Raw genomic sequence first — 17,628 nt, forward strand, 5'->3', positions numbered from 1 at the left:
ATGAATGAAGGGCTTCTCTGCATCTAACCTGGAGCTGAAACAATATTAAACAAGCATAACAAACAGACCCACACCCAATCTCTCACCCCCCAACAACCAAGATGAACTAACGTAGCATATTCTTAAGACAGGTAAACCTCAACACGCAGGCATGCATCAAAATAACCGATTAACAGCCTACTCAGCTATTGCAGTTCTAGTTTTAGAAACAAACCCTATGCTTATGAAGGTATAAAAGCTTAATTAGAAAAGAGGTTGTATTACTGCCTGCCAAAAATAATGCTGACAGTTTACAGTGATAATCATTAAGAAATCTTGAAAGAGTTACCTTAGCCAGAGTGTTCGTTACATGTAACCTCCATGTAAGATGAGAAACAAGAGAATTAGAGAAAGTTCTGCAAACATGAGAGTACAATATATTTTATTGAGGAAGGATAATTCAGATCTGAAAATAAATGTTGAAGACATTTGTGTAGAATGCATGTCCTAAGATATTACTGGGTTCACAGAAAGTCAAGAAAACAAAGGCACTTTAGTAGTGACACTGCTGGATTTAAGAGACAACAAATACATTTTCAGAGAAGCCAAAGTGATGACAGATTTACAGTTCAATGAAAGGAATCCCCTCACCCCACCTCAGACATTGGCTTAAGCCAAGCAGGCAGAAAGTAGAGAATTTCACATGCATAATAGAAAAGAGTTTCTTCACAACATTAAGTTACCTATAGACATAACAGTTCACTGGGATGCAGGATAGAAGTTTAAAGACAAAATAAAGCAAGTCACATGACAGCTGACTTGATCCCCAAATACAAGAATTAACTGGTCATTATGGAAACTAGTAAACCGATCATATGTACACCTTTAAGAAAGGACTTAGTTTTGAATAAATATTTCGCAGTAAAAATAATTTGTGTATATACATCATCACATCAGAATGCATCCTGCAAGACCTGACAAGTATCATGACAGCTATGTAGAACATGACTATATTTTCCTGCAATCGTTTATACATTTTATAGAGGAACCTCATTTCCAAGGTCCTCTGATGCCTACAAGAATAGTAACAAACTAGAGCTGTAGAATAAGATTCTTCTGTGCCAAGTGACTAGAAGGCCATTTGTGTTAATGATAAAAATTACATATCAGCATCAGTTAGTATATTAATAAAACCATAACTAGCTTATAACATACTATATTAATAAAATGCACAATGGTAATGTCTAGGTTAGATTAGCAGAATAACACGTTTATGAACAGTTGGTAATTCTAGATAATAACACTAGTGATGAATGGTGGCTGCATTAATAACTACTGGAAAGTTATTTTAGTAACTTTCTACTGTTATTTTAGTAATGGTATTTTAATAGCTACTAGAATCAGAAAAGGCTACTGGGAATCTGTATGTTTGCAAAAGGATTCTGAAGAGCTAATATGTACAGATTGCTACAAAATACCATGCATGGAAATATACATTGCCTTGTAACTTGACATCAGTAATGCTGCCTATTTAAAGAACATAACACTTCCATAAGTCAAGGGCTCCCAAGATCTCTTAACTGCAAGAATTTCTGCAGTTATCATTTCGTAGTGCCAAAAAATAGCGATATTTTCTGTCAATGGGACCTTACACTAAAAAGAAATCAAAACTTGACTAAGAGGCTAAAGAAAATTAACCCATCTGCCTCACAGCAAGCCAAGCCACTACCAATGAGAATGGTCCAGCTATATAAGAGAAATACAACCTGGAACTCAGCATGAACTAGCTAAATCAGCTGGTTAAGAGTTATCTATTTACTGTTCAGGAAGGAAGGGCAAGGACCACATCACAACCAACATCCCCCTATCAAATTGGCATGTTCTCCTAAACAGATTGGCATGTTGCCACTATGTCTAATCTCCACAGGAATGCACAACAGGGGGAACATTATTAAAGACCAAAACGGGAAGGAGGGACGAAAGGAGTCTACAAGTCTACTCTTCTATGATACTTGCAGAGGAAATAGGTCACCAATTAAGAGACACCTAATTCACATGTGAATAACTAAACAGCCCTCCCCCAAAAAAAAATTGTCATCCAGCAGATAGTGATTGAGGATGACATTTGATTCATGATGCTAAAACCTACCATGATACTGCTCAATACCTCCAAAAAAGAGTTTAATATATCTTGTATGACAATATAAGAGTGGTATATTTACTACAATCTGCCACAAGTAATTACAGTATTAAATGTACAAAACAATTATTGGAAAATCCATCTGAATGACTGGTTTAACAGTTCCATTGTTCGGAAAGCTTTGTGATGTGATGCTCATACTGCTCTCACAGGTATTGATCATGCACATATATAATACAGCTAATATACTGTAAGGATGACAAAAAAGACTTACTTTGCTTTAGTTGCACAGTGTTACAGGAAAGGTTGCTTGTTATGTCAAAATCTCAAGCCAAAAAGAAAGGACCAGAGAAACATATGCAGTTCCACAATAGTTTAGCTAATGTTCAGTATGAACATCATGCCAAGCTTCATACCATCCCCCTCACCCTCTCCCAGCACAAAAAATGAGCTTGTCACACAGCTTCTTTCTGTAACAGATATTTCCTAGCCTTTAAGAAATATTAAAATGAACAGCTGAATGGAAAGAATAGATGTCACATGATAATTTACTGAGCTAGGGAAAAAAAGTCAGTGGAGATTCAGGGAACTGCACTAGCAGGTACCTTTTCCCTTTCCTCTAACTCATCACCTACCTACCACAATCTGATCATTCTGGAATGGTGACCTAGATGCAACCTATACAAGATCCTTGCCTACAGGACTTCACTACAGAGGAGCACAATAGAATGTCCTCTCTCCCATAAGCATATAGGATCTTCGTACTCGGTGTTAAATACTCCCAAGCCTCTTCCACCCTCCCAGTTGAAATAACAGCCCACCTCTCCCCCCTACTGCTCTTCCTTTACTTATTTCCCTCCTGACCAACTCCACCAGAAGTGCACTGCTTCAGACACAGCAAGAAGGGGAGAACAGAAATACAGACTGGAGAGCTGAGGAGCACAAACCGGAGTCAGGCATAGCAGAGCACTCAACTGCAAGAGTGCAAGAAAAATAGAGATAAACAGGATATCAAACATAAAAATCAGGGCTTCAAGTCTGGTTTGGTCCTTCCATTCCTTGAATTATTTTCTATTCTACCAGTTCCTTTTACAGAAAAGTGGAGTCTTGCCACTGTGCCAAAACAGACTAACATCGTTCTCCGTATGAATCAATCCTCTCATTAAAAATACTTTAAATAGCTCACCTGCCACTCTGAATTCATACACATTGATCAGGTCTCCCAGAGCACTGCTCTAATACATAATATGATTGTAAATAGCTGGCAACACTAACATCCCCAGCACAATACTTTCACTAGAAATCTGAAGAAGTACAGCTACCTTAAGAAAGGCTATAACACAAAAAATGGAGACCAGCTAGCACTCTACTGAAGAGAGAGATGTTCCAAAACCAATGTCAGAGATCCTCTTTGGATTCAAGAACATTGTGTCTCAGCTCTCCCACAAGGGTTTTGACCTTGCAAGTGTTTCAAGGTCTGAAACAGCTACCACAGACAGACATTTCTTCTGAAACCTCCAGATTGCTTCTCATCAAGGACAGTCTTTCATAGAGGCAAGACCTGCTATGTGCTGGTGGCCACATAGGGGGATGCCAGCCCAGAAGGTGAGAGTTCTCTGGCACTCCTGTGGACTTCTGGTCAAATATGACACAGAACAGGCAGGAAGATATATGCAAGATTAAAATAAGAGTTTGGGTTAGAAAGTGCATCCTTCCATACACGAGCTGATGTATGTAGCTGTAAAGATGATGTCTTTTGAGTGATCCTATTTTGTTAGGCCTGATGACTGAGGCTTAGATTTGTACTGTGTGTTTTTTATTTGTACTTTTTTTTTATGTTGGACAGTTGTGAGGCACTGCTGTGTGAACTACCAATCACTAAACAAGCTGTTACGTTACATACCTCATGAATATTTTAAGATATGGTTATATGGATGCAATATTTTAACAGTAGTGTAATTATGGGAACATCCTACAAATGGACTTGACATTTTTCAAGATAATTCAATTGTGGGGGATACCAACACGTGAGAAAGAAGAATTACACCTCAGTTAAAAACTTTCAGACCAAGCGATAGCAACAGTGCCTCGTGTATTCCATACATTAACCTTTTTAAATAGACATGTAATATATAGTTCATTTAAGTTCCAAACACAAACAGGTTATAAAAATCTCAGACTGGTTAAACTGTAAGTGTTCCCTAACAAATTCTGCTGCACAGAATAAAGCACAACTCATAACATTATTTATTTACACATGAATTAAAGTTACATGCTACCATGAAACAAAATAGACAGGCACTCTAGGCTCTCTCCGTACCGCAGAGAAGTGCTTTTCTTTCTCACAGTAACAAGTAACTTCCTTCAGAAGTCTGCAGATGAAAGCCAACATTTCTAAGTCTGTACAGGCAGAGTTATCAGCCTCCCTCTCTCCCTCCAATCTAACTAGAACTTGTATGTCTGGTCTTTCTCCATTGCTGTTTGCATCCTCTATGCTGGCCATCCATGCTTTACATCAAATATTTAACTTCCCCTCTTTCCTAAGCATTTAAGGTTTCTGTATGGGTACTTCAAAAAGCTTATCAAGCAATATAAGTGTTGGTAATTCAAGCCTTGCAATCCCACTAATGATCATTTAGGTGCAGAAATTCAACAGCAGTTAACTGCTGTTTCAGCATCAAAGATTTAAGTGTCTCTACAGACTTCACCTCTTCAGGGGAGAAGGGCTAGGGGTGTGGTTGGCAACAGACAAAAAACATACAAAAAGGCTCTGTGCATGAAAGCTTTCCTTCACAGGGTTTGCTTAATGCTTCTGACACCAAGTATGTAACATGTAAACTGGTTTAACATCACTTCTAAAATCTAGTGACAAATTAGCACTTCATGCATTTCAGAGCACCTTTTATCAAGTCAGGTGTGGGCGAGGTTGTTGTATCAACATGCCAGAGATGCCAGAAGAGTGGATTACTAAGAGTATCAAGACAGCATGGAGTGGGTGTTGACTCTTAAAAAGAGGAACAGGAGTTCTTCAAAAGCACATTGTAAAGCAATGGACTGAGAAAAGTCCCTGCCCTCACAGCTCTCTGATCCTTAACAGCAAAATGTAACAGCTTAACAAAGCAAACATAGGTGAAAATGTGTAGTGTATTTGGAAGTCCCTGTTCTAGGTAATCAAAACTGGATGTATAAATCCTTTGCAAAGTGCCCAAAATAATAATTTTGACAGTGCTCCTTTAACTATCATGCCCTATAATTTTGGGGTTATAAATGTGCAACTTTATTGGAGGTCAGAGTAGTTTTATTCAAAAACAAAGACAAAAAATATACTGTCATATCCCAGGCAAAGGTGTATCCTTGTTGAAAACAAAAGTTATTTTAAGAGCACTGTAGTGCTAGCCTGTTCAGTTTGATAAACAGCTGTCTTTTGGGTACAGGACATGAGGTTTTCTTAATTGCCTGCAAACTATTACATGTCTTAGTAACTGATATTCATCATTAGTGCAGATCAAAGTATAGTGAAGCTTAGTTGCATATAATTCTGATCTTTTGTATGCAGATGAACAGTATTGTAGTAGTGAATAAAGTTATGAATAAAGTGTTGGTCGTGCCATTATAAAAGCAATGTGTTAACTTCGTTCACTCAGCTTCAGATGGCACTGTTTTCCATATCTTGCTCATATCCTCTTAACTAATTCTTTAACTGCACCAAAACATGTATCTATCGCTTCTGAATAATCTTCTACAAAACTGAACTAAAAATGGAGCTGGAGCAACACTTAAGAAATGCAGCTTATTACATTTGTTGCACTCCAAATAAATATTGATTTCAATCTCAGAATGCTATGAAAGGGCTTGCATCAATTACACAGTACATCACAGTCATGATGCGAGTTACCTAATTCCAGTGATGCACACAGCAAATCAATCATTCACATCCATAGACCTCGGTAAGACAGAGCCACCACTACTTACCTTTATCTGAACTTTTAAATACTGCATTCATTTTGGAGTGGCATTATAAAGGAAAAGGTTTACAATGAAAAAAATGTCAGCTAATCTGCTAAAAAAAACCTGTAGTAATTATAATTACCTCTATTCATGTCATGTGTGTTTTAATACATACACAAATGAGTAAAAGAGCCCTTAATGACAACAACATTATGAGGGGAGGTTTCTCTTTTGCATTATCTATTTATTCAACACAAAATTATTAGGCTATTGTGATAAAGCAGCTAGAGTACAATGACTTTCCTTTAATCACTAATTAAAATGCTGATTGCCTGTTGAGTGAGACATGCAGTTATGGTCAAACACCAAGTCCTATTGTGTGATAACAGCTTGGGCTGGCCTTACAACTGGGTGGGGTGGAATCACTGCTAAGTAAACAAACCCTCTACGGCTGGAAAACACAATCGCTTCAGCTCAATAAAATCCTTAAGTAACTTTTAATTTTACAGCCTTAGACAAGCTAATATTGCAGAGTACAAAAGTTCAGAGATAAAGAGACCTACCAGGTGCTGGAATAAACAAGCAATTACACAGATTATAGAAGTGCAGTACTGGGTCTGTATGAATTAATTTATTCTGTGTACAAGCTGAGGTGGAAATTAATTTCATGGGGCCAAATTCAAAGGACCACTGGGACATTATTGGCTTCATCTATTCAACTTCTTAAGTATACTCAAATTACACCTCTGCAATCCTACTGATAGCAACCCAGGGCCATCAGTGGGGTTTCACAGACATAGTCAGGATAACCCCCAAAGATTTTTCTTGCATCATTCGTCTGTTGAAAAATAAATCACGTAAAATAAGACCTATTTGTCTACAGTTCTGTATAATCATTTAAACTGATAGTGAAGCAATCTGCAGAACGCCACTGTTTGTATTGGACAGTGCTTTACAAGTGCAGCATTAAAGCCTAGGGCATAGCTAAGAACAAAATTGTTTTCCCAGGAGTAAAATAAATTTTGAAATACAACCAAAATAATCTAACAATTGATTATTTTGATTTGAGTTAAACAAGCCTTCGCTCTAGATCCTCAAGTAGCACTGCAGCACTTCGCATTTTCCTAAATTTGTGGGGCAGGGGAGGGGGAAAGACAAGGACACCACAACAGCTGTTTCCTTTAATCATGGCTTGCTGATATTCTAAGAAATCAATTTGACCTGTAAAGTTAACATGGCATGAAGGCAACACGTCATTTTTCAGCAGCAAGTTCATTTCTTTTAAAGGTTGAGTCTTCATTGGATTCTAGTTTAAGACAGCTCCATCACATAAGTAAGAACAAATTTGCTTTCTTCCAGTTTGACAGGTTTGTACTCTAAACAGAACACAGTAGTGTGCTCTTTAATACACTAAACTTGATCACTACAAATAATCACTTCTGTGAGTGGTTTTGTTGCATTTAAATAAACAGTACAAGAAATTAACTCAGCCTGTTACAGTAATGTGTACACACCTGTTAGTCATAACTTGTAGTTACAATTAGAAAATTTAAATTAATATTCTGTAAGTGACTTTTACATGTTCACAATGCCACATAATGGCATAAAATGCTTTTTAGTCTATTGCTGCAAATTTTAAAAAATGCACAAATTCAATCTAATTCTTGTAAAGAAGTTGATTTCAGTATCTAAACAAACACCTTGACCACTCCATGATATGACTCTTCGCATACTGCCGCACTTCACCTCATGTAAGAACATGAATTTCACTCCTGTACTAGTCTTTTTCTTCAAGTGACAACACCTCACCCTTTTATCACTTGCATTGTTTTTCTACATTTTGTCCTTAGATAGAAACTGCAAATAATTCCTTTATGTTTGTTTCCACTGTGGAAAAGTGATTTCCCACCCCCTTTTGCTTGACTGCAATTGAAACTAAAGCAACTATTTTGTTTATGTGCAGCTGCTATTTATATAATAACCCATCTCGCAAAAAGAACCACCAGAAGTCTTTGTTCTGCTCAGTATTGTGGAGTCTCATGCAAGAGGCACAGGGAACGCTTTACTATTGGTGACACACACAGGCCAGCAAACTTGCTACAACTGTATGTCAGACCATCTCCCATGCCATATGACCACAACCACCAATTGCAGCTATCACAAGTGGCACCATGCTTCAGCTCATTCTTTCCTCTCCAAAGAAATACAACTACCTGTCTGTCACACCTCTGTATTGCGAGAACAGTGTTAGCAAGCTGCAACTGCTCTGACAGCCCTAAGTGTGTAATATCCATGAGTCTCCCAAGTGAACACCTGACCTAATGCTCTGCCCTCCCTGCCTCTGCTCTGGTGGCAAGTCCATGCCATTAAAAAAACACATGAGGACAGTGTCAAGGTCAACTCTAGTGCAAATCAAAATATCATCAGTTCTACCAAAAGTTCAAATACAGTTTTGTTTCTAGCATGTCATAAAGCTGTCTGGTGACCAAACCACTAAGATCTTTGCAAAACACACCACTGAAGTAGAGGAATGATGATAATTTTGAAAGATAAACTCTGATAACAGATATTTGCAGAAGTTCTTTAGAATGATGGGTAAAACAGCTCAGGCTTAATCTTTCATGAAGACGTGTCATCCTCTGAATCCCTGCCTATATTTTTCAGGCTTTGCAGAAGCAGAGATGGCTGTTGATATGTCTGATTGCAGGACTAGAATCTAGAGTAACAGGTCAAGTTTTTTTTAAAAAACAAAACACTTCATCAGCACAGGAAGTCCCCACTGAATATGAGGGGGTACTTCCTTACAGTGAGGGTGACAGAGCTCTGGAACAGGTTGCCCAGAGAGGTTGTGGAGTCTCCTTCTCTGGAGATATTCAAAACTTGCCTGGATGCCAACCTGTGCAACATGCTCTAGGTGATCCTGCTCAGCTTGGGGGTTGGACCAGATGATCTTCAGAGGTCCCTTCTAACCTCAGCCATTCTGGGATCAGCATTCAAGAGAACTACAAAACGTGATTTTATTCTACAAACCTGCACTAAGCTTATGGCTCAAATTCTTGTAACCCTTCAACTATGAGAAACACTCATTAGCCAATAACACAGGCTCAGGCAAGGATTTCAGTGAAGTAACATTTTATTCACCATTACAATGGCACATGTCTCGCGAACAGGAGAGCACTTGCGGATGCAATTTTCACATCTTTTATGCCCCATTCCCCAATGCCTCCCTCTCTCCCCTGGTTCCTCATTTACCGAGTATTGTAGGTTCACAGCCTACCTGACACTTTTTACTAGTTTCATGTTATCATTCTTGAATTCCTCCCTTTGTTTTCTTATCTTTTGCAACCTAACTGTTTTTAACAGCTTTTTATCCTTTTGGTCACATATACCCAGTCAGTGCTTTTCCATTGAATATCAATCTAGTACTTGTTTCCCCCCATACACCGTGCAATCCCAGGAAGCAACATGCCTTGCACTTCCTGTTCTTATGTTACTGATTCCGATGCAAAAAAAAAAATTTTTGTTCCCACATGCACTTAACACATTCGAGCAACTTCCAGAAGCATCATTTTCATTAGCACTGAAACACAGCTTGGATGAAGTGACCCATCTTTTTTAGACAGCACTGCCTCAGCTTTCTTCTGATTATGCAGCTTTCGTCAAGAACCTGCCTCTTACTGCCTGTAATACTCAGATTCCTTGACAAGTAGTAACATTTAATTTTTAGATACTTATTGATTTTTGAGCACTGCACTTAACAAAGCACACCTTTATTACATAAAGAAGAAACAGACCTTGCTTCATACACCAACAGTTATGCTGTGATCAGCTCACTCTCTGGTTCAGAACTAAATTTGCAAGGAAGTCTGCCCATATTTTTATAACTTGCTACATTTGCAGTCTGTGACTTCCATCTAGTTTGAACATATGCAGGCATCCAATTTTTAACCACAAAAATTCTGGTATTCTATGCAATACCATACCCGGATGTCCTAAAATGGGCAAATAAAGACAGAGGCATGTTCTTCGCCTATCAAGTGTATTCCAGGCATTCTCCAGTGATACAAAGCTGAAGTTTGATTTTCACTGTCATGCTGGTCAGCTTAAGAAACACAAAGAATAACATCAGTCTAGGTGAATAAACACAGATTCTCCACTGATGGACTGGAACATCATGCTATATTTGCAAAGGGCCAATTATGATGCTTTAATTACAGATTGAAAACTTGTATCCACTTAATTGGAACAAGATGGTGTCCAAATAACAGTTAAACTAACTTCTGATCAAGTTATTATTATTTATCCTCTGGAATTAAAGTTTCTTTCCCATGGAAAATGGACATCATGGTCATAGAAGTCATGAATAAAGCTACTGTGGAGAAGAAATACAGTATCTTCCAAAAAATGAAGAGAACATTTGGTAAAGGAAATGCTATGCTCTTAATAGGAAAAGATTTGACAAAACATAAAGGAACAATGAGAAATTCTAGAATGAGGAGGCTAAAGGACGATAATACATCGTTATGAAAAATCTTCCTAAAAGCAGAGAGTATTAAGCCATAGAGCAGTCTTACTCAGTACATGGCAGGAGCCCATTGTCTTCTGACTTTAAAAAAAAAAAGGCCAAGACTAGGAAATAAACTGTAGAGATTCACTACATATGAGCAGAAACACTTAGTTGGTCTTTTCCACATTTGATCAGTAGTCCTGATCTTTATTTAATGCTTTCCAATTCCCGGCACGGTAGTCAGAGAACTAACCTATATCTAACTATTTCCTAGTTTAGGAAAAAGTGAATATTCAAAGATTTTTTAAATCAAAACAGTCGTGTTCTGAGCTTAACAATGTATCATAAGAAAAATGTCATATCCAAATAGAGAGGAACATCAGAAGCTCAGATGCAAAGGCAGTCTTGCAAGGTGTTATAATCCATCACCACTATGAAACCCAGATATAATAGTCCTCTAGCATCATCTACCAACTCACATGCCATAATTTGCTGAAAAGTCTTCCAGACTTTTGCTTTGTGCACAATTAAACTCATGTCTAAACCTGACTATGTACTGGAAGGATGTGTTAGCACTTAGATGCTACACTGATACCATGCCATATACATAAAGAGAACAATTACTATATTAACGTTAAAATAAACAATCTTCATACTGCCATTAATGAAGTATCATTAATAGTGCTAGTGTTTACAAGCAGGTTACATGTCAATACATGATTTAATACCAAGAATATTAGTTGAACAGAGCAGATATGCATTTTATGCGTGTCTTTAATCAATAAGTATCATCTAACACTGACTCATTATATGGACTGGGATGAACATCTAAATGAATTCAAGAAACTGATGCCATTACTCATGCCCAAATGATTTTGCTTGGTCTTCCACAATGTCAGAACATGCTGATATGTGACTGATAAAAAAAATAAAGAGAAGATGTTGTGGTCTTCTTACATTTCCTTGTCCTAGCTCCAGTCAACACACAGAACACTTTCATATTTTACAGTGATATCTTCTCACTAATATTTCCTCGATAAGACCATCTCAAGATTTTTTTCCCCCCCAACTTAGGCCAAGGTTTCCAGACCTCATGTGCTCAATCAAGACCCCTGATCCACTTCTCAAAAAAAAAAATTCCAATGTTTGTTTCTGTATTAACGTGCCACATTAGCCTCATGTTCAGCTTGTTACAAATGTGTTGTCTACAAACTTCTGACCATGTTTTTTCTCCCAAGTCATAGTTTCATCAAGAAAAGTGTCTTTGCATCATCAAAGTTTAGCATTTCCCTTTAGTGAACACTTTATATTATTTCCTGAATTTATTGTCATTATTTTAACTTTTAGCCCTATGATCTAAGGGGCTCACAAGACACTCTCTATGCAAATAGCTCTAGGTAACAACTGCAAAACAAATAGGTGTACTACTTCCTTCGTTCTACGCATCAGTGAAAACTTATCTTCAAGATCTGTCCTCAGTCCAATGGCATATCCCACCAGCTATATCTACACTCAAGCTGCACTCACATGGCTTACTGCAGCACGTGAGATTGGTACCTACCTCAGGATTCTAGGCTTTTTATCTGGTTATGATTTTCCTCAGTCATGCCCACCCCTTTTATGGTAATTTCATCTTAATCATGTCATCACTGGGCATGTGATGAAAGAATGTCATTATTTACTAAAAGCTGAAATTTTTACTAAAATACATTAAAATCATGTCATATTACATGCTTTCTCTTCTGCCTTTAAGGCATTTATGCTATCACAGGAAGTTGGTAGGTTTTGACCCCACAGTCTAGAAAGATGCTACACACATCTTTGTCATCTTCAACTTCATGCCTCGTGCCCAAGTCTCCCTCAAACTTTACCTCCATTTACCTATACCATTCTTCTATACTCATCCATGACGACCTGACCCAGTTTCAGCTTTCAGCAACATCCTCTAAGTTTTAGGTCACTGAAGAACTCACATCTTTTCAAACCAGACTTGTGTTTAGCTTCCCTTCTTTGTACTAGAAAAGGTAGTGCTTAACCCCCTTGTCAACGTTTCTCTACAGAACTGCCAGCTATCCCAAGTCACTTTACCACACATCTGTTTACTGGAGAAAGCTATCCACCAGTTCCAAAGTGTACTTTCTTGAAGCCTGCTGTCTTTAAATCACAGAATACATTATATCTTTTAAAAGCAGCACACTATCTGAGAACTAGGAAGGCCACAGAAAAATTATTCAAAAAAAAAAGAAAATTAGTCAAAGGATAGCTATAGAAGTGCTAGAGATAGGCAAATAAGGTCAAGCAACCAGAAGAGTGACTCAAAAAGCTATACAGTGCTTGCAGTCACAACACTTTGGTCCTGAATATCAGCAGTAGATTTTTTGAACCTCTCAACAACACAACTTCATGCAAACAAAGTTAATTCTACCCCAGAAGAGGTCATAATTCCCTGGTAGGCATAATTGTAATTAACATTAGCATAAGTTGAAGTTTTTGTATGCGTTGAGAGGGGACTGAAGTGCTTACTTGGAAGAAAGGAAGGACAGAAGAGGGGCAAGTATACAGTTTCTTGGGTAGGTAGTGTATTTGAGAATTTGAGAAAATGCTCAAAATTGGTTATCTTTATGTAAAGTATATTTCCTCACATCCAAACATTTATTTGCATGTATTTCTATTCCCAACCCACAGAAAATGTTTGGAAAATGTTCACTTTCCAACAACTTCACTTCTCTGGTATTCATGTGCTCTTTCGCAGTCGTTTTCTACCAGTGTTTGTAAACTGTTTTCCTGACAGACTTGTGTAAGGAAACAGGGAACTGTTTTGCCTACCGGAGTTTGTAATCACTGTCATGGAACCAGGAAACCAAACCATTATGATCCCAACTGAAAGAGCTTAAGTTTCACATCCCCACTATTTTCACAAACAACATCCCCCAAATCAGTAAGAATTTACGTAAGTTGCACAACTGAAACTTTTGAGTAGCTAAAGTGTTTGGAGAAAAAACTTAGTTTATAATAAGAATTACACTATCTTATGAATTAGTATTAATCAACCATTAGCTGCAATGGAATTACCTGATCCATAATAATAGAGGTGCATGGCAGTCACATATGAGGTTAGCTGGAGAACATTGCTATGCAAGCTTTTGAATCACTTAAAAGTTTGGCAGAAGTTTTCATTTACTAATGCCCTAAGTGATTATAAATTAGAAGTCCAGTGAACTTTAACAGAATAGTATTGATGAGAGACAGAAAATACAGCAAAACATGGTACTATACATTGCAAATAATTCCTGAAATAAATGCCTCCCACAGCTGTGGTTGTACAAGTAGCCCAGGATGAAACAGATTTTTGCCTTATCTTTTATCTGTGGGAAGCTGGCCAGATCAGTGGATGGAAGGCAGAGACATGCCTTACCAATTTCCAAGCCCCTCCACCCCTGTGTTTTTATTTAGTTGCAGCTTACAGCAAGCTCTGCATCTGGCACACACCTTCACTATGCCAGAGGACTCTAGCAAAACTCCTCAATTAAACGTCTGAAGTCAGTCTAGACCTTCATGTGCTACTGCAGGTTCTACTGCATTTAAAAATAATTAAGAGTTCTGAGCATAAATTAAACTTATATTATGGAATGGTTTGGGTTGGAAGGGACCATAGAGATCACTTAATTCCAACCCCCCTGCCCTGGACAAGGACACCTCCCCCCAGACCAGGTTGCTTGATGCCCCACCCAACATGGCCTTGAACACCTCCAGGGATAAGGCATCCACAACTTCTCTGGGCAACCTGTTCCAGTGCCTCACCACCCTCTGAGTAAAGAATTTCCCCCTAACATTCAGTCTAAACCTACCCTTTTCTAGTTAAAGCCATTACATCTTGTCCTATCACTACACTCCCTGATATTTTGCTTAACTTTTTATAAAACATAAGCTGTAGCTAAAACTGAATTTGTGTTACAGAATTGCTTTTGTTACTAGAAGCAAAACTCCAAGCCTAGAAACATTAATATATCAATTCACAGTAATATTTGTTTTTCCTAGAACTATGGTGAACTTCTATGCAAAACCTACTTTGAAAAGAACACTGTCATGTCACAGAATAGCTGAGGTTGGAAGGGACCTCTGGAGATCTATTCTAACAGCCCTACCAAGCAGGGTCATCTAGAGCACAGAACCACATACAGGCAGGTTTTGAATATCTCCACAGAAGTAGACTCCATACAGACTCCAGGCAACCTGTTCCCTCTGTCACCATAACAGTAAATAAGTGCCCTCTCATATTTAACTGGAACTTCCTCCATTTCAGTGTGTGCCCATCACCTTACCCAGTCACAACTGAAAAGTCTAGGTCCATCCTCTTGACACCGTAGTCTTTTAAGCAAAACGGAAAAGCCTCTCTTTAATTAAAGCCAGAACACTTGAAGGTGTGTAAGGCTAGTCATGTTGTTTGTTCATATTATAAATTATGAAGTATTTAAAGATGCAGACTTCTTGGGGAGAGGAGGGAGGGTGAAGACAGACACTAAGGAACATGATATTTTTATAGGTCAGAAGAAAGTAAATCTTTAAAATGTTTGTTACATTGCAGATGCTACTCTGGACTACACAGACAGAAAACATAGATCTCTGGTAACCAGATTAAAGGCCAAGGCCACAGCTTTATTGAAATACAGTAACTCACAGTACAATATTATCTGACAGCCAATAGTCCGTGCAGTAATAAATAATGAAAGCCCAAGGCAAAACACCATACACACCAGACCCCAAAGAAATGCAGTCCAGCCCCAACATCCAACTCTTAAGTCCACCAACACTGATGCAATTTTGTTTTGGGACACTGAAGATGGGTAACACCTGTATATGGGCATTAAAACTTTATTTTGCTCTAACTCTTCCCTAGCCTTCTTACTGCAGATAGCCAAATACTGGTGAAAGAAAGCTTCCAGAAGAAGAGGTGACAAAACAAGCAAAAAAAAATCTCACACAGACAAAATACCCCAGGTATTTGAGTGTTCTCAACCAAATCTAGACAGACTACTGAGTTCCTAGCACCCTTTCAAAAGGTATTCAAGTAACTAACATCCAATATGGCATAAGTTACTTATTTCTTGATTCATTTCATAATTTATCACTGGAACAACCTCCAAGTTCGTACATGTACCAATATAATTTGCTAAAGAAAGTAACTTGACTGTTTACTGATTTCTATCCTAATGCATTTATAGCTTTACAAAACTACTTTAGCAGTCTTTTATAGTACAAGGTCAACATTACACTCCCATATAACTCCTTTTAACATAAACCAGAACTCATTCCCCACACCAGTTTTTCTTCCCACAACAATACCTGGGGGGAAGCATTAACAGACCTGATTTTAAATATTGAGCAGGGAATGGAACATTTTCTAGCCTTTCTTCAAAAATAGCCTCTTGTTCTAAAATTTGTGATTAGTTTTTTAACTAAGTAGTAGAACAAAAAGCTACAAAAAAAATGAAGCGTTATGTCCTTAGGCAACAATACTAGGAAGAGCAGATCTTGCCTGTAATTCATATTAGCTTGAACAACATAACGAAATTTTGCTATATTTATTTTTATATTTATTTATTTGTCCATAGACAGATAAACTGAGTAACACTTCCGTCTGAACATAAAGGACTGGCAAACTTGAATCCACAAATAGGAGGAACAATCACTAAACCCTGATCAAAATCTGCATGTATATTGAGTTCACTGCAACTAGTATGTCTTCTGATGCAACTGCAACCTTCCCATGGCCTCAGGACATGCAGCCTCATACTATATGTACACACACCTCATTGTCTACTAATACGCATAAGTTAATAAAAGGCTCATATTCTCAAGCACACTGGTAATAGATGAGACTATTTACCTGAGAAATGGCTCATGTCAATATATACACTCAGTCCCACACACAACTTGCATAGCTCGTGTTCTCCTACATGAAGATGTACAACCTTCTACAATGTTTACATTACAGAAACAAGTTAGCCCATGTTCTGAATGTGGTCAGCCATAATCACCTCTCATGACAAGATCTCAGAGGGACAGTTTTTGGAGGGACCAGGGTGTGGGTAAAACAAAGTTTCCTTTGTATTGCCCTTGTACAAAGTTGCAAAGGCTACATAAATAGCATCAGGTTGCATTAGATTGCAATTGTTTCTCCCTGCTGTATAAATACTACATGTAAATTCATTATGTCTTTGGAGTCTGAAACCTAACTTAACGCTCAGCCAAAAAAAGTGATAAAACAAAGCACCTACTAATCAACTCAAAGCATCTAGGAAGTGAGGCTTTGCTAATGAATTATGGCAATTAACTCTAGGGATCGGTCACTGTACTAACAGACTATTGCTTGCTCTGAGCAATAAGAGACATGAAACATACTGGTTCATACTCCTAAATCCCCGTTCTGTTTTGAGGCAGCATCTCACCTCCCTGGAACATGAAACTTTGAGGTAGGTTCAGTGCCTCAGACAAGCTTCTGGCACTCAAGTGTGACACTTGACCAACAGTCTACCTCAGACAGAGTGAGAAATACACTTACCAATTCCTGTCAACTATCTAACTTTAAAAAAAGTAATGGTTCACAGTGTAAGCTACATATCAGCATCATTCTTCTATCCCATAATATTTGACTGTAGGTAACTGCTGAAGGCTCACAGGTTAACAAAGGAAAGGGTACAGGCTCATCCCACAGCTGAGATCACCATCACTACTGGCACTACAAAAAGCTGAAGGAATATTAGGATCTAAATGCAGAGCTGACAAGTATATGGTGGCACCTCAACCCCATACTGCCTTTAAGTAATCCATGTAAAATGTACATGCTTAATTTTCCTGTCCAGTTCTTACTAGACAAGAAAATCCCACCTAGCCAATTTAAAAAGACTACAAAAAGATAGGTTAAGAACAAGCACAGAGAACAAGGCCAGCCCACAGTGAAGTAAGTTTCCAGCTTCCCCCCACCCCCACCCATCCCCCAGAGAATGGGGATGAAGAGGAACCCTTCTGCTTTGCCACTACTGGCAGGCCACGA

The 17,628-nt window shown here is 38.2% G+C and overlaps 1 protein-coding gene across 10 annotated transcripts in view; it reads right to left on the reverse strand.

Moving 5' to 3' along the window:
• Positions 1-17,628, reverse strand: part of NPAS3 (neuronal PAS domain protein 3) — a gene marked incomplete at its 5' end in the record, with an annotated part of 615,455 nt that overhangs the window by 553,454 nt on the left and 44,373 nt on the right. Inside the window, one exon of one of the 10 annotated variants that reach the window (XM_080592651.1) lies at positions 1-17,628. This exon is cut by the window's left edge and continues 17,517 nt beyond it; it is cut by the window's right edge and continues 28,478 nt beyond it. The exons of the other annotated variants lie outside the window; for them this stretch is intronic. 10 annotated transcript variants of the gene reach the window in all.

This window comes from Anser brachyrhynchus (genome assembly GCF_964034855.1).
Source record: "Anser brachyrhynchus genome assembly, chromosome: 5".
Taxonomy (NCBI): Eukaryota; Metazoa; Chordata; class Aves; order Anseriformes; family Anatidae; genus Anser; species Anser brachyrhynchus.